Source organism: Trachypithecus francoisi, unplaced genomic scaffold (genome assembly GCF_009764315.1).
Source record: "Trachypithecus francoisi isolate TF-2019V2 unplaced genomic scaffold, Tfra_2.0 Lachesis_group15, whole genome shotgun sequence".
Classification (NCBI taxonomy): Eukaryota; Metazoa; Chordata; class Mammalia; order Primates; family Cercopithecidae; genus Trachypithecus; species Trachypithecus francoisi.
In genome coordinates this window covers 79,398,713-79,424,385 of record NW_022681460.1, presented here as the reverse complement: position 1 = coordinate 79,424,385, position 25,673 = coordinate 79,398,713, and positions in this window count along the sequence as shown.

Genomic DNA, 25,673 nt, shown 5'->3' with positions numbered 1-25,673 from the left:
ACTCTTATTTAAAAAGAAATTGCTACTCTGGACTTCCTCTCTTTCTTCTTCCCATGGACTTCTTCCCATGGATATGTCCATGACCAACTTCAACCACCATGCAATGTCAATAGCCCAGGGGATGCTGGAGCAACAGGAAGGAAGGAATTGATTGAGCTATCATGTGGAGCAAAGCCACGTTGTTATTTAGGGCTGCTACTTAAATCAGAGATCATCTCTGTCTTCTTTAAGCCACTCCAGTTCGGGGGCTCTTTGTTCTAACAGCTTAGAGTTTACCTAAACTGATATGACATCATCCTTCTCATTAGGATTCCTGCCTCCCTTTCAATCTTATCAGTGGTCACACCTCCAAATACTACCTATCCTCCAAATATAAATTATAAATCTTCCAATTGTGTAGTAAGACCACACATAAAAACAGTTTCCTGCCTTTTTACAGATGGTGTTGGTAACTGCCTCCTCGCCATTCATCCTCCCTCTTCCTGGCAACAATATTTTGATATCCCCTGGAGGAACTTACCTCTCTCTCATTCTTTGCCATGTGATTGGGATGGGACTGAACCCCTTCCAGTTCCAGGGATAGTTCTTGATTGGCTGAAGCCACTGAAATAGCTTTTTCCTGTGGAGGCTCAGAAGACAATGCTCCAAAGGACAGCATTTTGGCAAGTGAGTACTTTGAACTCATGGAGACTGGAAGGGCCTCAGAAGCAGGAAATCCTCTCTGACCTTTTCTCACCTCTTTTTTCCTTCCCCCATTTCTTCCCCAAAACAGGGCGTAGAAGCTAAAACTCCTCTCCCTCAAAGCAAGCCATAAAACCTAGAAATGTCACTCTCTGACCTTCTCCCTGAAGACCCTGACCCTCATGCGACAGGTTTCCTGCCTATACCCAAAGGAAGAAATTGCTACACAGAGAGGTTGAGAAGAAGCTGGACAAACAGGCCTTGCTGGGTTTCCCCCTCAATTATTTACCATTAGATCATGCCCTTTTGGTCCAATCACATTTCTACATGGCTGTACAATGTTCATCAAGCCTAAGTACAAAAATAGTTTTCCCTGAGTCTTTGAGTCTTTGAGTCTTTGTTTCTGAAAGCTGTCATGTCACATAAAACTCTGTCAAGTAAGTTTGTTATTTTTTTCTCTTGCTAACCTGTCTTTTATTAGGGAGTGTTAACTATGACCTTATACTCCCCCATTAACTACAGTGATAAATTCAGAGATGTGTATATAACCCAATTAGATCTCATGAGCAAAAATTAATCCTAAGACTTTTGTCACATTTCCCCTGGAGAGTGGTGGATGCAGATGTGAGATATGGAACTGCAGTGGTCATTTGGTTACCACGAGTAGACCCTACCTGAAGATGAAGGAATGTAGAACTGACAAAGACACGGAAAGATGGAGCCAGAATCCTGGTAAGATGGTTTGAAACTTAAGTCAAACTATATATAAGACAAACCTACTCATATTTTTACTTCAACCAATTTGAGTTGGGGAGTCTGTCACCTTCAACATAAAGAATTCTAACATGCTTTGGAGATGATCTTCCCTTGGAGCAATTTGTTTTTAATACTCTTCCATGTCAGCAAAACTCTTATTCATTCTTCAAGTGTTAGGTAATCTCTCACCTTCCCTGTAAAACCTTGCATGGTTCTGCCAACCTCATATCCCTCAGCCAGAGTTAGCTGTTCTTTCAGTGATCTTAAAATGCTTTGCATAGATTTTATCATTTTTGTTACATGTGGTAATAGTAGATCATGTATATTTTCAAATAGCCGAAAGAGAGACTTCTGAGTGTTCTCAATACAAACAAATGATAAATGTTTGAGGTGGTGGATTTGCTAATTACCCTGATTTGATCATTGTATAGTGTATCAAAATATCACACTGTACCCCGTAATTATGTGCAATTATTATGTGTCAATTAAAAATAATAATTGTTAAAAAAGAAGCCAGGCACAGTGGCTCCTGCCTGTAATTCCAGCACTTTGGGAGACCAAGGCAGGCAGATCACTTGAGGTCAGGAGTTTGAGAACAGTCAGGCCAACATGGTGAAACCATATCTTTACAAAAATGCAAAAATTAGCTGAGTATGGTGATGCATGCCTGTGATCCCAGCTACTGGGGAGGCTGAGGCAGGCGAATTGCTTGAACCCAGTAGAGATTGGAGTGAGCCAAGACTGCACCACTGCCCTCCAGCCTGGGTGAGAGAGTAAGACTCTATGTCAAAAAAAAAAAAAAAAAAAAAAGAAAGGAAAGAAAGAAAAAAATTGTTAAGAAGAGTACACACTCCTCAGAAGGCCTACTGATTGTGAGTAACTTGAGGTCAAAGAACACGTCTATTTTTGCCATAAATTTTAGCCTAGCAGAATGACTACAATATAAATACTCAACATCTAACATATTTGTTATTCAAGCCTGTAATCCCAGCACTTTGGGAGGCCGAGACGGGCGGATCACGAGGTCAGGAGATCGAGACCATCCTGGCTAACACGATGAAACCCCGTCTCTACTAAAAATACAAAAACTAGCCAGGCGAGGTGGCGGGCGCCTGTAGTCCCAGCTACTCGGGAGGCTGAGGCAGGAGAATGGCGTAAACCTGGGAGGCGGAGCTTGCAGTGAGCTGAGATCTGGCCACTGCACTCCAGTCTGGGCGACAGAGCGAGACTCCGCCTCAAAAAAAAAAAAAAAAGAAAGAAACAACAAAGTTTATTTCCACTCATACAAAGAAAACAGAGACTTAAAATTAGATCACAATTGGAATTTGTTGTTTTGTGAGGTAGTAAGCTACCTATCACTGGAGGTGATGAAGCACTGGTTGTGAGCCAGATCAAAACCTTGTCCTGGCGAGACAATTGGGTATGTCCAGGTGCAGTTGTTCAACATGATTTAGTCCCCACCAGGATGTCTAGTTGACTGGTTCAGAACAGCAGAGGAAAAATAAGACAAAAGACACATTCAGAAGTCAAGACGCTGTGACAGTTCAGCAGAGATATGACCTAACTTCAACCAGCAGACAGGGTCTGACCTAGGAAAGATGAAGACAAAAACCAGATCTCAAACAGATATATTGTAGTTCAAGGTAGGGCAATCAGACCTGTAGCGAGACTGAGCAGGACACTGAATTGGGCCCCCAAAAGAGAAGCCCAGACACGAGGACTGGACCCACCCAGGAACTGGGAGTAAGGCAATTTGGGAACAGCTGGGTCCTAGGCCTCATCTCTAGGAAACCGGATTGCCCAGTTGGTGCTGAAGGTGTCTCAGATCTACTTGAATCTATAATATTGGACCTGGTAAATATAACTTGATTCAGACTCCTGTGGACTCTGGAGTGAAGGCTGCTGCATGTGCTGCAATGTTGTTAAAGTGAACTAAATATGGCCTGAGAAGGACTCCATACTTCTATAGTTGAGTTCTTGTGGAGGAACCGTAACCTAGCTTAATAGGCAGACAAGATTAAAAACCTAACTTAAGAGTATGCCTCTGTAACAATAGCTGAGTGTTGGCCAATCCCAGCAGCCATACTTTGACCACTCATAGGCTGCTGAGTGTTCAAATAAGGCAAACGTGGAGCTGTAACTAATCCCACTGTTTCTGTACCTCACTGCTGATTTCCTTAATCATTTTACTTTTTTTATCTATAAATTTGTTCTGCCCACAAAGTTCCCGTGGAGTCTCTCTGAATCTGCTTTGATTCTGGGGGCTACCTGATTTGCGAATCATTTCTTCTTCTTCTTCTTCTTCTTTTTTTTTTTTTTCTTAATTAAACTCCCTCAAAGTTAACTTATCTGAAGTCTTTTTTTTTTTTTTTTTTTTTTTTAACAATGTCTTTCAAGACTAGCTTGAAAAATAAGACGGGCCTCCTTCCGCTTGGGCGTTATGAGGGTAGATACCATTTAATGGAACTTAGTTAAGACCAAGGAAGAAGAAATGAAAGCAGAGATAGAAAAGAAATATCCTGCTGGAGAAATATAAAGCTTTCCTAAAAATCAGCTAATAAGGACATTTGGCAATCAACCGCATACACTTTATGGGATTTGGATCCGTCTTGATACTGGCAAGGATTTTAAATTTACTAGTTTCTATCCAGGGACTAAGTTTTGATATGCCATGATCAAAGTGTTCCATATATAAAATTAAAATAAATATGCAGATTTCCTACTTCTGCCTTTCCTTCAGTGTTGGGCTAGCAGTATTTGTATTGCAGTGACCCCTCTATGGAATAGGAGAGTAAATCAGACTCCATTAAAATTTTGCTAACACACAATTCAGATATGTCTAGGATTTTTTGCTGTCCTGTAGTAATCTCTCATATAAATTCTTACACTCTTCTCTCTGTAAGACTGGACAATCATTTCTCCATTAGAATATAAATTCCATGAGGGCAGAGATTTGTTCACTGATGATTGTGAGAACGTGGAGCCTGTACTTAGCATGTAGCACTTCCTCAAAAAATATTTGCAGAGGGAAACTGAATGTTGGCAATTGGGAAGTGGGGAAGTTTCTTTTATTCCATTTTCTTATATTTTCTTCTTTCATTGGCCTCCTGTTTGTGAAGGCCATACTAGGTACATAAGATTTTGTTTAAAGACCTGTTCTGACTTCAAAATTACATAGATAATTTTTCATTAATTTAAAAAAAGTGAAACACCTGCTATAGGCCATATGTCATGCCAGGTACTGCAAGAACTACAAGTATGAAAAAGACTAGGACCTTGTCTTTTGTATATAATTCAATGAAAGAGATAAAAATATATGTAAGTTACTGGAATGTGAGGTGTTATGAGTTATGCGATTGGAAAAGAAGCATATAATCTATATTGTGACCTGGGAGATGGTTATAGTGATGTGTGCATGTGCAAAAAGTCATGGCACTGTACACTTGAGATGGCAAACTTTATTTTATATTGAGGTATAATTGATATACCTCAACTTAAAAAAAAGAAGCACTAATTAGGGGTTCAGAGGAAGAGACAGTTTGTGACAAAGAGAAAGCCTTAACTCATTAGTACCTTGTCTAATTAGGCAGCCATGATTTAGTCTAGACTTGCTTAATATGAAAATCTAACACTACAGTAAACATTATGGTTTGCCATGCGTGAAAGTGCCTACTGTTCTTGCCTTAACTGCCCAATATGATTTGATTCTAAGTGATGATCCACCATAATTTTAGGTAAATACAGAGCAAATCTTCCCATTCATTGGCCTGACTCTGACCAGTTGTCACAGAGGCAAGTAAAATCACAAATATGTTTAATAATTCTGGAGGTGGAGACCTTCCTAGAACCTACAGGTCTTAGCAAAAAGAGCCACCCCAGTAGCTAATACCTTGAAAGCTCAGACATATCCCCCACCTGGGGCTGATGGCCAGCTGTCAAGCCTGAGTGACTGACTGCCCATTGGCTGGGTCCCTGCAGGTGGTGGTGACATTGATGGAAGATGATGGATGACTCTGACATAGCCCCACCCTATCCACTTACCCATATGCATGACAGAAGGGCTCCCAGCCTGGATGCCCTGGCTGACAATGCCTCCGAGTAGGCATGTAGATGTGTAAAAACAATGCATTCAGAGCCAGCTACAAATATGGAGGCGTTTAATGAGTTGCTAATGTGAAAATAATTTTCTTTTCTGACTGTTGAATTGTTGGAGTAAAGACATGTAGAGGGAAGCCATACAACTGGTAATGATTCTGCTGAAAAAAGAAAATAGTTTTCAGAAAATGCAAAACAGTTGCCCTGTCAGATGTTGATAGGAGTTTACTGAAACATCATTTCTTTACTTTTCTACTTCCTCTTCTCACCCCAACCCACCTTGTTTTGAGTATGTGTGTTTTCACTATCTCCTCTTCCTTTTATGTGAGCTGAATTCTCTTTGCCTCTTCGGTGCATTTTTTTCTCTCCCTTCCCTCCTCCATTATTCTTTTCTTCCCTTGCTTCTCTTCTCTTCTCCTCTCTCCTACTCCTCTCTTCCTATTTCTTAATCCCTCTCACATGAGTTTTTTCTTTTCTTTTTTTATTATTTTGGTGTCATTTTTGTAACGATTTCAGGGGAACTGTGTATCTGGAAATAAAAATCAGAAAATTTGGAGAATAAAAGAACAAGGAAAATTAAGGAAGGATTTTTTTCAACCTTAAAAGCCACCTCAAGAAATGAGAGGAGAAAGGATTAGCTACTCCGTATTGTGCTTTCTGCTGTCCACCTAGGAGACTTGAGGAAGAAACCCCTTCACATTCATCAGTCACTTGAATGACATGAAAGACAGGATGTTTCTTGCACTAACACCCATGTGCTCAAATGGAAAACCTCATGTAACAGGAAGCCTCTCTAACAAAAGAGTAATTTTCTGTGAAGTTCTGGCTAAACTAAGGAAAAGTCTGAATAAGAAAGCACTTCTAAAGAAATATGCCTTTATTACTCTCAAATATACACAGTAAAAGAACTAGAGGCTTTTCTACTGGTAGCGTCTAAGAAACTACTTTTATTGGCTGGGGGGTAATATGTTAGCAATAGATGAAATCTGATTGTGACATACCAATTGTATATAAATTAGTATTTCTGCTAAAATTGTTTGAGAATGGTTTACTTTCATAATTAACTGAAAAAATGCTTCTTTCAATTTTGCTGACACTAATAATGCATTTGGCAAACTTTCCTTTCAGAGAAATGTCAGGTTAAGCTTTATCCCAGGTACTGTTTCAAACAAACATAAACTCTAATTTTGTGAGGCCCATATTCATAAGTCTTTTCAAACTTTTTTGTTGTTGTTGTTATTTTTGAGACAGGATCTCACTCTCTCACCCAGGCTAGAGTAAGGGATACAATCACCGTTCCACTGCAGGCTTGACATCCCAGGCTACGGTGATCTTCCCACTTCAGCCTCTTGAGTATCTGGGACCACACCCACAATGCCTAGCTAATTTTTTGAAAAAGTTTTTTGTAGAAACAGGTTTTGCCATGTTGCCCAGGTTGGTCTCAAATTCTTGGGCTCAAGCGATCCTCCCACCTAGGCCTCTCAAAATGTTGAGATTACAGGTGTGAGCCACTGCAGCCAGCCAGACTTTACAATCTTTAAATAACTTTCAGTACAAATACTTGTGTACCAGAAACATTGGTTGAAAACATCTGTAACTTCTTTCTCAGCTCTAAATTACTGAGAAGTAAATGGAACCACGTGTTACAAACATTTCAAAAGAACCAGTACTATTATACCTTTAAACATCTTGATTATGATCTACTTGACAGTCATATTTGAGTTGTTTCTCTATATAACATAGGATTTGGGCTACACTTTCAGAGTAACTGGCAAAGCACCACCAACTGGCTGTGTCCTGAGAGGCTATCTAGCAACCTGGCTTTTTGTCTGAATATCAGACGCCCACTCTTCATTGGACCATAGAGGTTTTTCTCCCTAGTCCTCACCTCCAGCTCACTCCACCAAGTTATTAGGAGTCTCTGAAAGAAACACGGAACACCCAGAGCAGAAAACCATTGTCTAATTGGGCCATCAGATAGGGAAGAAGTGACAACTTTAACAGACTTCTTGTGATCCTTGAGGGGTGATTTTAAACCCTTTCCTGTTGGTTGTAGGAGAGAAAAAGTAACGTATTTTCCTTACTCATCACAACGTTCATGGCTGATACCGCTAGAGCAAATGACAAATTAACAAGACAAAAACATAACCAAATTTAATTCATATAAGTTTTATGTGACTCGGAGTCTTTAGAAATGAGGACCCAAAGACCCAGGGAAAACTATTTTTATGAACAATCTTGCAGAAGTGTGATTGGAAGACAAAGGGGTATGATTTAATGGTAATAAACGTGGGGGAACTTGGCAAGGACTGTTTGTTCAGACTGTTCTTGACCTCCAGGACTGCTCTGGAAGGAGGGTCTTATGACCTACTTTCAGGGGAATAGGCCAGAGAATTTTTTGTGACCTTCCTCAGGGGAGAAAGGTGGACTAAGGTCAGAGATAAAGAAAGAAAGAGAGTCAGAGAGTACGCTTCTGCTTCTGTGGTTTTCTCGATTTCTTTCAGCTATAAATACTCATTATGCCCAGGTGTCATTGTAGAAGTTGAGAATAGAAGGCACAGAAAGGATGTGACATGAGTAAGAAGGAGGAACTCAAGGCTTTTCTTATTTTACAACCTGAAGAAAGGAACCCCTTAGAAATCATCCTTTATTTCAGTGGTTGTTGGTTGCTGAGGGTCTCCCTGGCTTGGCCCACCTAGATCTACAGCATATAGAGACCCTTGGTGCAATCCAAGAGAAGGGGAGAAATGCCAATTGCTGTATTAGCATAAAAGCACAAACTCAGAAAGCTACCAGCAACAAGCCATGGTTTCAAATCTGAGCTCTACCAGTTACTTTCTATGTGACCTCAAACAAGTTACTTAACTTCCAAACTGTTTCCCTGCCTCCTGTATTGCACCCCTTTTAATGCAGCCAAGGCAGGACAGAACATGCAAGGCACCGGGCTTGAGAGAACACCATGAGGTAGACATTTTCATGGGATTGGTGTGGCTGGAGCTGAGGAGGTATGTAGGGATGCGAAGCTAATGAGAAATCCAAAAATCAAGGACAGAAGAGAGACCAGAATCAAGGCCATTTTGGAGGTTACAATAACACTCTACAAATGAGAGGATGAGAAACTGAACTTGGACAGTGGCTGTGAGAAGGAAAAGGACTCTACCTTTTGGAGACAGACTCAGTGAAGGGCAGTACAAGATGACTTCCAAGTTTAGGTCTAGATAAATGGGGGCAGGGGGGTGGGGGGTGATGGCTTTCACTTAGGTAGGACCATAAGTGAAATTGGGAGGGCTTGAAGGGAAAAGATGGGTTTAGTTTTCCTAATAAGCTAAATTTGTAGTGCCAGAATATCCATGGAGAAGTCAAGAAGGCCGATGGAAATGAGAATTTGGTTCATCACTGGGACCTTCTTTTTTCTTTTCTTTTTCTTTTTTCTCCTATTTATTTATTTATTTATTGTTTGAGACAGGGTCTTCTACTGTCAACCAGGATGGAGTGCAGTAGTGCAATGGTGTGAGCTCAGCTCACTGCAACCTCAAGCCTCTGAGGCTCCAGCAATTCTCACACCTCAGTCTCCTGAGTAGCTGGGACTATAGACACATGTTACCATGCCTGGCCAATTTGAATATATGTATTTATTTGGTAGAGACAGGATTTCGCCATGTTGCCCAGGCTGGTCCTTTTTTCCATTTGTTTCACATAATGTGTTAAAAATATACAATCTTCTTAAAGTTGAGGGTAATTAGGATAAATAAAATAAATATTTAATTAAGAAAGTCATCGGTATATCAATGCTGAATATAAATGAATCAAGAAAAACATTTAATTCTGGGAAGTATGCTTATAGTTAGTAAATAGAATTTTATGTGTACATGTGTGATAGACATATCCAGATTTGCGCGCGTGCACACACACACACAGAAACTGTTTCCCTATTCATTAACAGAGCAGAAGGAAACCATGGTGTTGAGGAAGAAGTAGATGATCACACCTAGCCTCCTGGCTTGATTAATAAGCAACAGAATCATGTTCCTGTTTTGAGGGAGCTTTCCTATCATGGTTGTCATCTCTGGAGAGCTCCAGCCTACAAAGCGATAACATCTGGTGCCCATTATTTCCCCAGATCTGTTGTGATTAGTCCATATGATAAGCCTGGTCAATTGCTGTGGGCAAGGGATTGTTACATCCCCCCCATCAGGGTACTGGAGCTGTCACTTCTGGTTTGTGGCCCCTGCTAATTTGCCACCACAATTTCCAATATCTGCTAGAATTCCACAAGGAAATCTCAGTGCCTTAGAGGGGCAATAGGCTGTGCGGCTGTGGACAGAAGGCTAGCACTGATAATAAAGAGGCGAGGTTTATCAATTAACTCAAGCAGCGCTGTATGGACAGTGACCAGCAGTCCACGCCCTCTTCCGTTGTGTCATATTGCTGAAATGGTCCAGAAAAACTTCAGATTTGCTGATGACAGAAGCAGTGAAGCATCTGAAAGTTAGAAGAAAAAAAAGGTTTAGAAACTCTTCACTATTTGACTAAAGTGAATTTTCTGGCCTTCCAGATGCTTTTTCCCTCTCCCTTCCTCCCCCTCCCTCTCAAGCTATGATACATGAGGATAATAGTTGGAACTCATCCAGGTGGCAGAATGGCTTGTCATTTCAGATGGTAGAAAAAGATTCAAGCCCCTAAAAAGTGCAGTTGCACTATCTGATAGGACTCATTAATATTGGAGCTGGATATTATATGTTCCTTTAAAAACTGACCTAGAGTGTACTTTTATGAGAGTTCTTCAGATTTACTTGGAACAACCAACACACTGACTGCAAAAGTAAAAAAAAAAAAAAAATGCAGCCAATCAAACAATCATAATTTTAAGAACTGATATTCATTGAATACGCTTTTCACTGAAATGAATGTGCATTTTGTCACTAAATAATTTCTGAAGATGAAATGTGGGACATTTTACCAAATTGATATTTGAAAGGATAGAGAGCAAGTTCATGCTTTCTATATGTTTTTTGTGATTTTAATAAATAATTAAAAATATTTGATTCAAAAACAGTCTTAGAAACATATATTTGTTTTGATACTTTGGAAAATAATTTCAGCAAATAATTCAGAATTTAAAATATACGATAATTTATCACTTATTCAATTGAACCTATAATTTCCTACTAATCACATGTCGAGTGTTATGACTAAAAGTTGTCATAAATAACTTAAGTTCACTTGCCACTTAAATCTGCATAAAGGAAGTAAAATTAACTATTAACTATGTGAGAAGTTACTATGTGAGAAGATTGTGTGATGGATACCTGAATTTCTCTTCTGTTACCTAGATGCTTTGCTGTTGTGCAAACATGGACCTGAGATCCGGAATGGAGACAGGTTATTTTGTGACTAAAGTCAAAGATGTTAGAAGCAACAGATAGCCAAATAGCCAAAATCCAGATGCTGAATTTTGTAAGCAAAGGTCAGATTTGTACAGCCAGAATCATTCCAGCGAATGTAAATATGGGTGAAATAAAATAGCGGTGGAAAGATAGAAGGAATGGTTTGGCCTGAATTATCAAGTAATTTTGTCTGCCTTTTTTTTTTTATTAAGAGAAAAAAATGGAAATGTTGATTTAAGGCAAAAATGCGAACAGTCTTCCAATCTTATACTGCCTGAGTCGAAATAGCCTTTTTACTTTTTCTTGTTTATATTAATCCCATTTTAATCTTGCTCCGACTGTCCAGAGAACCTTTAACCATGGAATGCTGGCCTGGCTTTAGTAGACACTCACTCCCCTAGTTCCACTTCCAGCTGAGCTCTGCTTCTCCACTCCCAGCCTCTGGCCTGTCTCCAGGGCTCAGAGATCCCTTCTCATACAAGGACCAGGTTTACCTGGAGAGGACAACCAAGCTAGTGATGAAGCTGTTATTCTCTGAAGTGTAGTACCTAATAATTTAGGCTCCAGCTGGATTTGGAAAGGCCTGAATGCTATCAATCAGTTGTGTGCAAGCAACATTCCCTCAGTAATGAGCTCTTCGTCACTTCACTTTGAACTCTGGTATCTTAACCAGGAGGTATCCTACAGGCAAGTCACTGAAGAAAATGGAATGAAAAATCAGTCATTAATGAATTTGCCCCCCAGGTAGATCTAAGAAGACAGACTGTGACTCCATCTAGGTCAAAGCTGAAGTCCAGTAAGTATACAACCTTGGGCCACGACTTTGGATAATGGAAGCCCAAAAGTCTTCCCTCAATCATGAGCCTTCTTCTATTGTTTTTGAATTACATATTAATTAATCATTTCCTTCAAAGAGAAATTATCTGGGAAAAAAGGGTTTGCTACTGACATGGGTAAATCAAAGTCATGATTAAAACTGATCTATAGAACTATATAGATGATATCAGTAATAATGTAATGAAAATGCTTCATTTTATTTCCTTTATGTTTTTCTAAAGTTGATAACTACTGCTTCAATATTGCATTTCAGATTTTCTATGCAGATATAGTCACATTTATGTCTTTTAATAATAGAGTTCATCCATCATACAAGATTGATGATCCCTGCAGAGGTTAAAAGTGTAGGAGTCAGAAATTTGGTAAGTTTTTATAAACATAAAACAAAGTCTGGTAATGGTCAAACCACCAAAAGTAAAAGGCAATGCTAATTTCTTAGAGATGAATGAATTCCTTGTGGATATTATAAGTAGTTAAGCTTTTTGCTCTGCAAAATCTCTTTCCTTTTCTTTAATATTTTCCTTTTATTACCCATAGTTTTCCCTTAGAACAATTAATTTAGTAAATTTAAGCATAGTAAAAAATTTAAAAACCTACATGTTGTTTTCTCAATGACTCCAAATAATATCACCCATTTTTCCAGTAAATGTGTTTTGCCTTTTCAATTGCCTCTACTGATCAAGAAAGCAAAGACTAAACTTCAGGACAAAAAGTGAAGAATAAATTTGGTTTGTGTTAATGCCAATACAGTTTTGAGTATGTGTTTTAAAAGATTAAAAACATGGTCATTCTGGTTTAAAATATTGAAAATTAATAAATAGACTACTTACAACAATTTTTTAAAATCATAAGCATTTGGGTGTGTTAAAGTACTTATTCAACTTTGCTAAATATATTCATCCCAACCGAAAGTAGAATTACTCCTGCTTTTGCATTTAATGCATAATAACATAGGGTAAAATCTCCTGGAGTAGAGAGGCAGGCCTAGTCTTCAAGTCTAAGCACAAACCCAGAAGTTCCACTTGACTAGGCTTACAGAGGAGCCTTCTCCTCTGTGAGAGGTCAGACCCTCTCCATTGACACTAATGGACCGTTTTATGCAAAACTGTTCATTTTCCGGAAGATACCATGTTTGACTGGTGGAGTGATTCACAAAAATCACTTCATTAAATGAATACACTTCATGCATGGCCTTACTCCCTTCAGTGGGGCAGAAACTGTGAGCCATGCATGGGTACCCAAGAAAGGGGAAGCTCATCTCCACAGTGTGAATCCAACCCCAAGTTCCAGTCCCTGCGTTCAGACAATGACATCCTGTCGCTGGCACACAGGCTAATGCAAACGTTGCAACTCCATTTGTCCCTGGAATGCCCAATTCCGTGCAACTGAGCACTATACACAACATTAGGGAATCCAAATCCACAGGAAAGGCCCTCGGAGCCCAAGTCTCCACACCAATGCCAGTTTTCTTTTCCCCTAGTTCCCCATGGAGCAGCAAATGGTGCTGTTCATGACAAGTATGGCCAATGGAGCTTCAAGTTTTCCTCCTCTGACCAGGCCCGTGAGAGCCCTGTTCCCTGTGAATCTACGAAACCAATACAAGCTGCGTGTGCTGTCTCCTCTTGAAAGAGCATTTGCTCCCAGGAATTCTCTCTGCTGAATTCTTCAGCAGAAGTTCAAACACATGACAATATCAGAGAGGAAGTTGCTTTCATTTGCAAAAGGAGAAGGAAGAGGGCCTACTGAGGTTTGGAAGGAGAAAGGAAGCAAAAGGCTGAGATGTTGGTGAGAGAATGGTGAAAATGCCAAAGGATTCCGGTACAGTGTCTCTAAACCTTTTGAAGCTTCAGGAGCCTATGTTGTTCTTCCGAAGTTGCCTTTCTTGGTCTGTCAGTGCACCTAGCTGCAAATGCCACCACTTCGCGTCCATCTGAATGGTGATTCTGCTTCTCTCATCAGGACATCTCTCTCATATTACTTCTTGACTTCTGTGTTGGTTGTGGTAATAGCAGATTTCTTTTAATGTTTGGAGTCTACACCCTTCAACCTTTCAAAATACTAAAAAGTGAGTTCTTTGCCTTTAAGAGTGCAATGACCAGCAGGCTGTGAAAGGTCCATTTTGCTGTGATTTGCACAACCCAGGACTGCTCAGAGCTCAGCTGCACCAAGCTAATTTCCATAAGCATCATGTGGTGTTACAGAAACCACATTTTGCCAAGCTGTCAACTATACAGCCTTCTCTTTGCTAAACAGACTCCCATTAAAACTGTCTGCACAATTTGTCAGTTAAATGAGGTACAAGAGGGACGCTCTATTTGCCCCTAATTAGCTGCACAGACTACCTTTGTCTGTTTGATTAAGCATTCACATTATCAATTTTGTTTAATCTGATTCATTTCACACACCTCCCCTGGGACGCAGCCCATACGGTTAACTAATCTCTGATATCATCTCTCATATCAGGCAGCTATCATCTCCCCCAGAACACATTCTACCCACAGGCACCATGCTCGTCAAGCTCAGCAGAGGGGAGTTGGTCTGGTAAGGGGCAAAAATGGAGCCCAGGAACTGAAGCTGAACCCTGACATGCTTAACTTAAAACAGAGAGCAGATTCTTCCTCAGTGCCATCTGTCCGCCATCATCCATCCATTCGTTTATTCATATTCACTCATTCACTCATTCTAGCAGTAAACATATTGTCTGCCTACTATGCACCAGGGGCTGTGGTGGGAGCTGGGAGGGATGCAAAGTGCACAAGATCAGGTTCCTGCTCTTGGACTGCTTATTATCTCAGCCTTGGAGAGTACTATGGAAACCGTCAACTAGCGTGCAAAGCACACTCCTTCCCTGAGGCCAGTTTACCTAATATCTGTCACACATGGCCTGTTCGGCTGGGCTACCAAACAACTCTCTGAAGAAAGCTTTTAGATAAAGGCATTAAAGCAAGTGGTCATGGCTTCATGAAATAATCTTCCTTCCCACTCCCAACTTAGACAATGATTGGCGATGGGAAGAAGGAGTTTTAGGAACTGGAATCAACAAATTACTTCATCTTTCACAGTTCTGAAATTTCAATGCATCTCATGCATGATTGAAGTTATTCCTTAATTTAATCAAACTAATTGTATTCAACCTGATCTCTTCAGTACATTGACAGAGAGACTATTAAACAGTAGTAGAGCACAAATAAAAATGTTGAGAGAAAAAATAATTGGTTTAATTTAGATGAAAGTATAAAACTAATCTGAAAATGGGAATAGTTGAAAAATATACAGGTATTCTTGGCTTGTGAAATACTTGCGTTCGTAAAAATCAATATCAAAACCTTATGCTGATTAGATTGCAATCTCAGAAACATATTCTCCATGGGTATCAGGGCAAATACAGAGTGAGGAGACCCGAATGAAAGCCACATGTGAAGAAAAAACCCAAAGGTTTTAGGACAACATGAATCCACAGAGCAATGAGATTGTCAAAAAAGTCAACGTGTGTTTAGATTACATCCATAGAGTCAGGCAGAGTCCTGCTCCAATTTCCACAAGTCAGGATGTTGCTCTAGGAATCAGGCTAGAAGGTTCTTAGGTCCTGGCAGGTGATAAACACTTGGGAATGAATACTGGAACTTCAGCGTTGAAAGTGGAGGGCCTTAGAAGTTATCCAGTGGTGTCCTCTACTTTTTCTGGGAATCTCCTGGATGACCTTCCTAGGTAAGGGAATTTTCAGATTCTGTATAGGTGCCTTCATGAATGGTTCCACTGTTCTGCTGAGTTGCCCCCTCAAGTCTGTCAGTGCTGGCAAGTGAAAATGTAATCGTTATGCTGAGCTGAAATCTGCCCCTGTAAAACTCCATTTGCAGACTCCAGTAAGTGGATCCATGCAGTAAGTCTGATCCTGTCTTAGTAATTTTGAAGATGCCTCTGGTGCTCAACCTCAGCTTTCCTTCACCAAGCACAGCACCCTTAATTCTTTCAGCAGTTCTTCATGTCCGGGTTTCCAGTCCTCCCACCCTCCCTTCTCCCTTCCTTCCAAATATTCTTTGGTTGGTTACCATTCCTCTCAAAGTGTGATCCCTGAAACAAATTCCTCACATGTGGAAATTAAAGCAGGACTCTACCTGACCCTATGGATGCAATCTAAGCACATGTGGACTCTTTCAACAACAACCTCATTGCTCTGTGGATTCATGTTGTCCTAAAACCCTTGAGTACTTATTTTTTTGCATGTTGCATTTATTCAGGTCTCGTCACTCTGGATTAGACCTAATACTCAACTTTATGCTAATCCCTATTATGTATTATCTTACTGACGTCAGTTCGTCATTTTAGTTTGTGGCTTGAAATCTAATTCTGCCATTTCAATTTTGTGTTGTCTCCCAATTCAATAGGGATGGCATGACCGTCTTTATCAGTCATTGATCAAAATGCTAAAAGAGAGAAGAATAAAAATGGGTAACCAGAAGTCACCGAGGTTTCTAGAATGAAAAAACAACTAGTACCAACACGTGTTGGACAATTACTGATGCCAGAGACTACAGTGAATGAATGCTTTATATGTCTTCTTCCATTCAGTACTCACAAAACTCTCACTCAGTATCATTAACACCAGATTATAAATGAGACAACTGGGGATAGGTGCCTAAGAAAATAACTGCCCGGAATAAGATAGTTAATAATTATCAGAGTTAGAATTTTAACCAAGGACTGACCAAGGCCTAAGCTTGACTTATGAAGCACTTTGCTGTATTTTCTACCTCTTTACTGCATCACTAAGAAAAAGGGATCAGACCATAGGCAACAACAATGACAGAAATGTAAAGTAAGATTTCCTGAACCTTCATCATCTCACTCATGTTTGTTAGCATACGACACATCCCCCTAGGGTGATAAAGGTTGAATTAACCACATCCCTCTATGAAAGTCACACTATCACCATTGTTGGGCTCCTTTCATGATTTATTTATTTATTCTTTTGATCATCCTTTCCATTTCCATTCTTCTCCCATCACAGAAAATTTTTCTAATGTGTGTGGTCTGCAACCTGGGATTTGTATATATCCTTGGGAAATGTGTAGTGTTATTGATTTGGATGTATTTATTTGTATAAAATAGATTGGGCTATGGGCTTCTTTCTGTGTTTTCTTCTTTTTCCAGAGTACTAAGGTAAAAACCTTAGTCCTGCTTACATCTAGCTCATTGCCTCTAATGGCTGCGTGGTAGTCTCTGAGGTACATCCACCACATCTTATTTTGTCCATTCCTCCAGTGATGGAGAGCTCGATTGCCTCCTCCTCTCTGCTATCACGAACAATACCAAGGTGAACTTATAGGTCATTACGCTAAGTGAAACAAAACAGATAGAAAGACATAGTGCCTGATCTCACTCATATATGGAATCTAAAAAAGTTGAATTCATAGAATCAGAGAGTAGAATGGTGGTTGCCAGCAACTGGGAGTGGGGAAAATGGGAAGATGTTGGTTGAAGCGTACAAAGAGTTTTTTGGGGGAAGGATGATAATTTCTGCAGATCTAATATACAACCAGGTGACTATGACTGTAGTTAATAATACTGTATCGTATACTTGAAATTTGCAAAGTAGGTATAAGGGTTCTCACCATACACACTCATATACACACAAAAAGGTGACTATACGAGGGGATGAACATGTTAATTAACTTGAGTGTGGTGATCATCTCACAATGTACACGCACATCAAAACATCACACTGTGGCCTGGCGCCATGACTCAGGCCAGTAATTCCCGAACTTTGGGATGCCAAGGCCGGCAGGCCACTTGAGGTCAGGAGTTCGAGGCCAGCCTGACCAACATAACATGGTGAAGCCCTGTCTCTACTAAAAACACGAAAATTAGCCAGGCGTGGTGGTGGGCACATGTAGTCCCAGCTAGTTGGAAGGCTGAGACAGGAGAATCACATGAACCCGGAGGTGGAGGTTGCAGTGAGCCGAGATTGCGCCACTGCACTCCAGCCTGGATGACAGAGCGAGACTCCATCTCAAAAAAGAAAAAAAATTCACATTGTATGCTTTGAATATATGTAATTTTTATTTGTCAATTATACTTCAGTAAAGCTGGAAAAACTAAAAAGAAGAAATATAATTACAATGTATGGAAATATAATCTAATGATTAAAATAAAATATGAAGATATATGTAGTGATTAAAAATCTCATTCTAGAAATATAGATACCAAATATACTTTACTATAGGAAAAGTAAAGTAAAAATAGTAGAATATAGAACAGTCTTCAAATTTTGATAGCAAATTTGCTTTTAAAAATTAAAATAGTACAAAAGTAACCAGAGAACTCTAAAAGGAGATAACCCAAAATGTTAATAATATGTTTTTGTGTATTTTAAATATTTTCATGTTGTATAATAATAGTTCTTTAATGAGATTTTTTAAATGTTAAAAAAAGAAACAGGAAGGCCCAAAACATTCTAGTACATGAGCCTATTCATCTCGAATGAGAATTTCTCTGGGTTTTAGACTGGGAGTGAAGGTTCTAGGACTCAGTGGTCCCACTAGCAAGACAGGATTTCTGTTTTTCTGTGTACTCCATTTAGCACTTAAAAACTTTTAATGAATGTGATGTCACTTCTCATTACTGTAGCAACATGAACTTATCTCATTATTAGTGAATTTGAGCATCTGTTCAAATACTTGCTAACCATTTTAGTTTCCTATTCTGTAAAATGCCGTTTCACTTCTTTGTGCATTTTTCTATTTGGTTTCTTCTACTCAAAGTGTACAAAGTTCCACTTAGAAAGAATAATTTTTGAGATCTATTGCACAGCAGGGTGAGTATAGTTAATAATAGCATATTATATATTTGAAAACTGCCAAGAGAATAAATTTTTTATTATTTTTAATTGACACATAATAATTGTACATATTTATAGTGTAGAGTGTGACATTTCAATACATGTATATAATATATAATAATCAAATCAAGGTATTTAGCATATCCATTATCTCAAACATTTATCATTTCTTTGTGTTGAGAACATTTACAATCCTCTCTTCTAGCTATTGGAACATGCACAAAAAATTATTGGTAACTATAGTCACTGCACATTGCTATAGAATACTAGAGCTTATTCCTCTGATCTCAGTGTAATTTTGTATCCATTAACCAGCCTCTTTCTATACCCTGCCTCTTTCTATACCCCACCCCCTTCTCCCCTTTCCAGTTTCTAATAACCACTATTCTCTCTACTTTCATGCGATCACCTTTTTTAGCTCCCACATAAGAGAACATACGGCATTTAGCTTTCTGTGCCTGTCTTATTTCATTTAACATAATGTCCTCGAGGCTCATTCACGTTGCTGTGAATGACAGGATTTCATTCTTTGTGTGGCTGAATAGCATTCCCTTGTGTATGTAAACTACATTTTCTTTATCCATTCATTTTTTGATGGGCACTTAGGTTGGTTCCATAACCTGGTGATTATGAACAGTGTTGCAATAAATATGGGGGTGCAGATGTCTTTCCACAAACTGATTTTCTTTCCTTTGGGTATATACCCAGTAATAGGATTGCTGGATCACATGGTAGTTCTGTTTTTAGTTTTTTGAGGAAACTCCATACTGTTTTTCATAATGGCTAGACTAATTCACATTCCTACCAACAGTTCATAAGAATTCCCCTTTCACTGCATCCTTGCGAACATTTGTTATTTCTATCTTTTTGATAATAGCCATTCTAACTAAAGTAAGGTGATATCTCACTCTGGTTTTGATTTTCATTCCCCTGATAGTGATGTTGAACTTCTTTTTCATATACCTGTTGATCATTCGTATGTCTTCTTTTGATAAATGTCTTTTCAAATCTTTTGCCCATTTAAAAATTTTTTTCGTTGTTGTCGAGTTCCGTATATATTCTAGATATTAATCCCTTATCAAATGAATAGTTTGCACATATTTTCCCAAATTCTGCAGGTGGTCTTTTCACTTGGTTGATTATTTCCTTTGCTATGCAGAAGCCTTTTAGCTTGATATAATCCCATTTGTCTATTTCTGCTTTTGTTGTCTATGTTTTTGAGGACTTATTCAAAAAATCTGTGCTCAGGCCAATGTCTTGAAGTGTTTCACAGGGGTCTAGTTTTATTCTTCTGCATATGAACATCCAGTTTTCCCAGCACCATTTACTGAAGAGACTGTTCTTTCCCAATGTATGTTCTCAATGCCTTTGTCAAAAATCAGTTTGTTGTAAATACATGGATTTGTTTCTGGGTTTTCTATGTTATTTCATTGGTTAATATGTCTGTTTTTTATTCCAGTGCTATGCTGTTCTGGTTATTATGGTTTTGTGGTATATTTTGAAGTCAGGCAGTGTGATGCCTCCAGCTTTGTTCTTTTTTGCTCAGGATTGATTGGCTATTTTTTCTTGTCTTTTGTGGTTTCATGCAAATTTTAGGATTTTTTTTTCTATTTCTGTGAAGAATGTTATTGGAATTTTGATAGAAATTGCATTGAATGTGTAGATCACTTTGGGTAGTAGGGTCATTTTAACAATACAAATTATTCCAGTCAATGAACATGGAATGTCTTTCCTTTGTGTGTTTTCTCCTATGAACAGCCTAAAATGGAAAAAGTCAGCTCTAGTGTTACATAACAGACTGTCTTGTTATCACAATCACCAACCAACCCAAGTTTCTACCCAGTCAAATTTCTTAATTATTGGCTTATATAAAATACATACAGGATAAATTTTCACATTGAAATAAAAATACATGACGTTGTAAAAGGTAAAAGGTAAAACTGAATTATTGGACTAGGTAAACATCTTTTATGATACAAAATAACTCATAATTAAATCACTTTTTAGAGACAAACATGGCAATTGATGGGCCTATTGATTTGTGAAGAAAAAATAGTATTAAACTGAGATGACACTGAAAATGGAAACTTAAGTTCTCTCTTCCAAGTTCTAGCCTTGGTTTGCTTCTCCTTTTTGTCATTTTGATTTTACTGGTCATTTCTTCTAATGTGTGGCTACTACTATTGCTATATGAAAACAGTTCATATTTCCACCATTAATTTCTACACTAAACTCCAGTGCCATATTGCCAGCTGTTGATTGGATAATGCCATCTGATGTTCTACTATCTACAAATAATCCAACTTAAGTTTTACTGAGCCCAACAGTTCTAAGCACTTTAATTTTGTGTATTAACTCATTCTATCTTAAACCTCTGAGGATGGCACTACTATTATCTCCATCTTATATATGAAAGTTAAATAAGTAGCCCAAAGTCACACATTTAGTCAGAAAGGGAACCAACGCTTGAGCCTAGGCATTTTTGCCCAGAACTGCTGCACTTAATCTTTACTGCACTGCAATAATGCCTCGGTTTTGTACCTAAAACCAATAGATACAAGACAAAATTCGTCATCATCTCTCCCCTAGATCTCACTGTCCTACTTCTAGTGGAATGCAACTTAAATTTCAGTCACCTGGCCCCCAAACTCAAGTCATCTCTTATGCCTCCCACAGGCAATCCATCACTGGGGTAGCCCATCCTGTCTTTGTGCCAAAATTTCACTGGGCACAGGCCATAGGGATCAGGCCTAAGGAAAGGCTGCCTCCCAAATGCACGGTGTGTGTCAGTGCACTTTCCCCAGGTGCCCGCTCAGAAGCTGGCATTCTACTCTGGCTATTTGCTCTCAGAAAGCAACTTTCACAGCCTTACCCCACCCTGCCCTGCCCTAGGCCTACCTTGCCTTCCAGCAGCTTCGCATCTCCACACATTCCTTTCCACAACCCCCCATACACCTCACTCTCCTCTTCTCTTTATTGTGTCCTGAACTAGGGGTCACAGCCTTACAACATCCTCTCATCTTTCCATTTTGTATGTGTCCTCTCCTATTTCTCTCTTCAGTGTTTAATAGTTTTTATTGTATAGATCTTTTACTTCCTTGGTGAAATTTATTCCTAAGTATTTTTTGTAGCTATTGTAAGTGGGATTGCCTTCTTGATTTCTTCCTTAGCTAGTTCATTATTGATGCATAGAAAAAGTACACCAATAACAGTGTACTATTTTTGTATGTTGATTGTGTATCCTATAAATTTACTGAATTTATTTATGGGATCTAAGAGTTTTTTGAGGGAATCTTTAGGTTTTTGTAGTTATAAGATCATATAGCAAAGAAGGATAATTTGACTTTCTCTTTTCCACTTTAGATGCCTTTTATTTCTTTTTCTTGCTTGATTGCTTAGGCTAGGGCTTCCATTACTATGCTGAATAGGAGTGGTAAATGTGGGCATCCTTGTCTTGTTCCAGTTTTTAAAGGAAAGGCTTTCAGTTTTTCCCCACATGGTATGATGCTGCCTGTGGGTTTGTCATATAAAGGCCATATTTGGACTTTATTATTTTGATGTATGTTCCTTCTGTGTCTAGTTTGTTAAGAGTTTTTATCATGAAGATATTGAATTTTATCAAAGCTTTTCATGTGTCTATTGAGATGATTACATGGTTTTTGTCCTTCATTCTGTTGATGCGATATATCTTATTTATTGATTTTTTTTTTTTTTTGTTAGATGGAGTCTCATTCTGTCTTGCCCAGGATGGAGTGCAGTGGTGTGATCTCGGCTCACTGCAGCCTCTGCCTCCCAGGTTCAAGCAATTCTTCTGCCTCAGCCTCCTGAGTAGCTGAGACTACAGGCGTGAGCCTCCACACCCTGCTAATTTTGTACTTTTAGTAGAGATGGGGTTTCACCATGTTGACCAGGCTGGTCTTGAACTCCTGACCTCAGATGATCCACCCACCTTGGCCTCCCAAAGTATTGGGATTACAGGTGTGAGCCATTGCACCCGGTCTATTGATTTCAATATGTTAAACCATCCTTGCGATCCTGGAATAAATCTCACTTGAACATGACATCAATATTTTGATGTGCTGCTGGATTTGTTTTGTTAGCATTTTGTTGAGAATTTTTGCATCTATGTTCATCAGGGACATTAATCTCTAGTTTTGTTGTTTGTTGTGTCTCTATCTGGTTTTGGCATCACAGTAATGCTGGCCTCATAGAATGAGCTATGGAACATTCCTCCTTCTTCAGTTTTTTGGAATAGTTTGAGGAGAATTGGTGTTAGTGCTTGTTTGTAACCCTGGTAGAATTTGGCAGTGAAATAATCTGGACTCTTTTCCTTGGGATACTTTTTAGTAACAATTCAATCTCATTACTCGTTATTTGTCTGTTCAAGTTTTCTATTTCTCTTTCTTCTTGATTCAATCTTGGTAGGCTGTAGATATTCAAGAATTTATCCACTTCCTCTAGGATTTTCAATGCATTTAGTGTATAGTTCTTCTTAATAGTCTGATTATCTTTCATATGTCTGTGCTATCAACTGTAATGTCTTCTTTTTCATTTCTGATTTTATTTATTTTGGTCTATTTTCTTGTTTCTTGGTTAATCCAGTAAGTGGTTTATTGATTTTGTTAATCTTTTCTAAAAATCAACTGTTTCTTTTGTTGAATGTTTATAGTTTTTCAGCCTTTATATCATTTAGTTCTGCTCTGATCTTTATTTTTTTTTATTTCTACTAATTTTGGATTTGGTACGTTCTTGCCTTTCTAGTTCCCTGAGGTGCATTGTTAGATTGTTTATTTGAAATCTTTTCACATTTTTGATGTAGGCATCTATTGCTATAAATTTCCCTTTAGCACTGTTTTGGCTGCATTGCTTAGGTTTTGGTATGTGGTGCTTCAATTTTCTCATTTCAGTAAATTTTTTTATTTCCTGCTTAATTTCTTCCTTGGTCCAGTGTTCATTCATTCAGAGGCATGTTGCTTAATTTTTATGCATTTGTACACTTTTCAATGTTCCTCTTGTTACTGATTTCTAGTTTTATTCTATTGTGGTCTGAGAAGATACTTAATAGGATTTTGATTTTTAAAATATTTATTGAGACTAACTTTGTGTTGTAACACATGATCGATTCTGGAGAATGTTTCATGTGCTGATTAGAAGAATGCCTACTCTGTAGCTACTGGACAATGTGTTATGTAAATGTCTGTTAGGTCCATTTGGTGTAGTACACAGTTTAAATTCAATGTTTCTTTGTTGATTTTCTGCCTAAATGATCTGTATAATACTGAGAGTGGGATGTTAAAGTCCAATTATTACTGTATTGGAGTTGATCTCTGTCTTTAGATCTAATAATATTTGCTTTATATATCTGGGTGCTCTGGTGTTGGGTGCACGTATGTTCAACTCTTGTCGAATTGATCCCTTTATCATTATATAATAACCTTATCTGTTTTTACTGTTTTTGACATAAAGTCTGCTTTATCTGATATAGGTATAGATACTCCTGCTAACTTTTGGTTTTTATTTGCATGGAATGGAATATCTTTTTCCATCTCTTTACTTTCAGTCTATGTGTGTCTTTGCAGGTGAGATGAGTAGCTTGTAGGTAGCACATAGTTTAAAATCCACTCAACCAGTCTATATCTTTTAAGTGAAAAGTTTAATCCAGTTATATTCAAGGTATTATTGATATGTGAGGGCTTATCCTGTCATTCTATTATTTGATTTTGGGTTTGTATTGTTCATTTTTTACTCTCTGATTGTTCATTATTGTGGTTTGGTGGCTTTTCGTAGTGGTAACATTTGAATTTATTCCTTGTTTCTGTGTCTGCTCCACCAGTGGTTTTTATATTTTCATGCATTTTCATGATGATAGATACCATTAGGGCCATTCTAGAAATGATAAATTGCCTCAGCTTTTCCTTGTCTGGGAAAGACTTTATTAATTCTTCATTTTACTGTGTATGGTATCCTTGGCTGACAGATTTTCCTTTTAACACTTTAAATATATCATCCCATTCTCTCTTGTCCTAGTGAGTGAGTTTTCTGCTGAGAAATTTACTGTTAGTCTGATGGAGGTTTCTTTACAAGTGACTAGACCTTTTTTTTCTAGCTGTTTTGATAATTCTTTTTGTCTTTTGTTTTTAACAGTTTTACTATAATGTGCCATAGAAAAGATATTTTTAAATTGTATCTATCTGGGGATCTCTGAGCCTCCTGTATCTGAATGTATAAATATCTTGCTAGACTTGGGGACATTTTCATCTATTATTTCATTAAATAAGTTTTCCAACTCTTTTGTTTTCTCTTTACCTTCTGAGACACAGAGAATTTGAAAATTGGGTCACTTTGTGGTACCCCTATGTCACATAGGCTTTGCTCATTGTTTTTTGTTCTTCAAATTTTTTTGTCTGAATGGTTTATTTCAAAAGACCCATCTTCAAGTTCTGATAGTCTTTCTTCACTTGATCTAGTCCATTGTTATAACTACAGAATGTATTTTGTATTTCATTGAATGAATTCGTCAGGTCCAGAATTTCTCTTTGTTTGTTTGTTTGTTAATGATATTTATCTCTTAGATAAATTTCTCATTCATACCCTGAATTGTTTTTCTGATTTCTTTGTACTGTTTTTTGGAATTCTCTTGTATCTCACTGAGCTTCTTTAATATTATTTTGAATTTTTTCTGGAATTTTATAAATTTCTTTTTGATAGATATCTGTTACTGGAGAATTATTTTGTTTCTTTGGAGGTATCATATTTTCTTGCTTTTTCATGTTTCCTGTGTTCTGATGTTGATATCTGCATATCTGGTGTAACAGTTGTTTCTAATTTTTTGAATTTGCTTTTACAGGGGAGGACTTTTCCCTGAAGATGTATCTATGGTGTGGCTGGGTAGGGCACTTTGGCTTTTATTCTGGTTGCCTGTAGTATTGTAGTCTCTGCATAATTTATTCAGCCATAAACTGCATCAGTGATGTCTATGATTTCCTTGGTGTTTTGGGGTGTTGTTGTTAGTGGAGGCTGTGATAATATTTTGCCAGTGACTGGAATGCCAGGTGGCCCAGTCTTTGGGCCTCAGTGGT